Genomic DNA, 215 nt, shown 5'->3' with positions numbered 1-215 from the left:
AGTCCGGAGGGGCTCCCCTGATTGGAAGATTCATTTCCCCCCCCCCCCCCTAATTGCGAAGAGGAAATTAAAGCAACATCTATTGATCGAGAATAACATTCTCAATAAATAACAGTGGTTTCATTTCTTAATCTCTATTAGGAGAGGAGGAATGAATTTTCAAAGCGCGCAGTAACTCTGAACAAGTTCTTCTCATTCAAAAATTAATTTCTCCC

This window comes from Diachasma alloeum, unplaced genomic scaffold (genome assembly GCF_001412515.2).
Source record: "Diachasma alloeum isolate Michigan unplaced genomic scaffold, Dall2.0 Dall_scaffold_00363, whole genome shotgun sequence".
Lineage (NCBI taxonomy): Eukaryota > Metazoa > Arthropoda > Insecta > Hymenoptera > Braconidae > Diachasma > Diachasma alloeum.
This window is presented reverse-complemented; position numbering follows the sequence as displayed.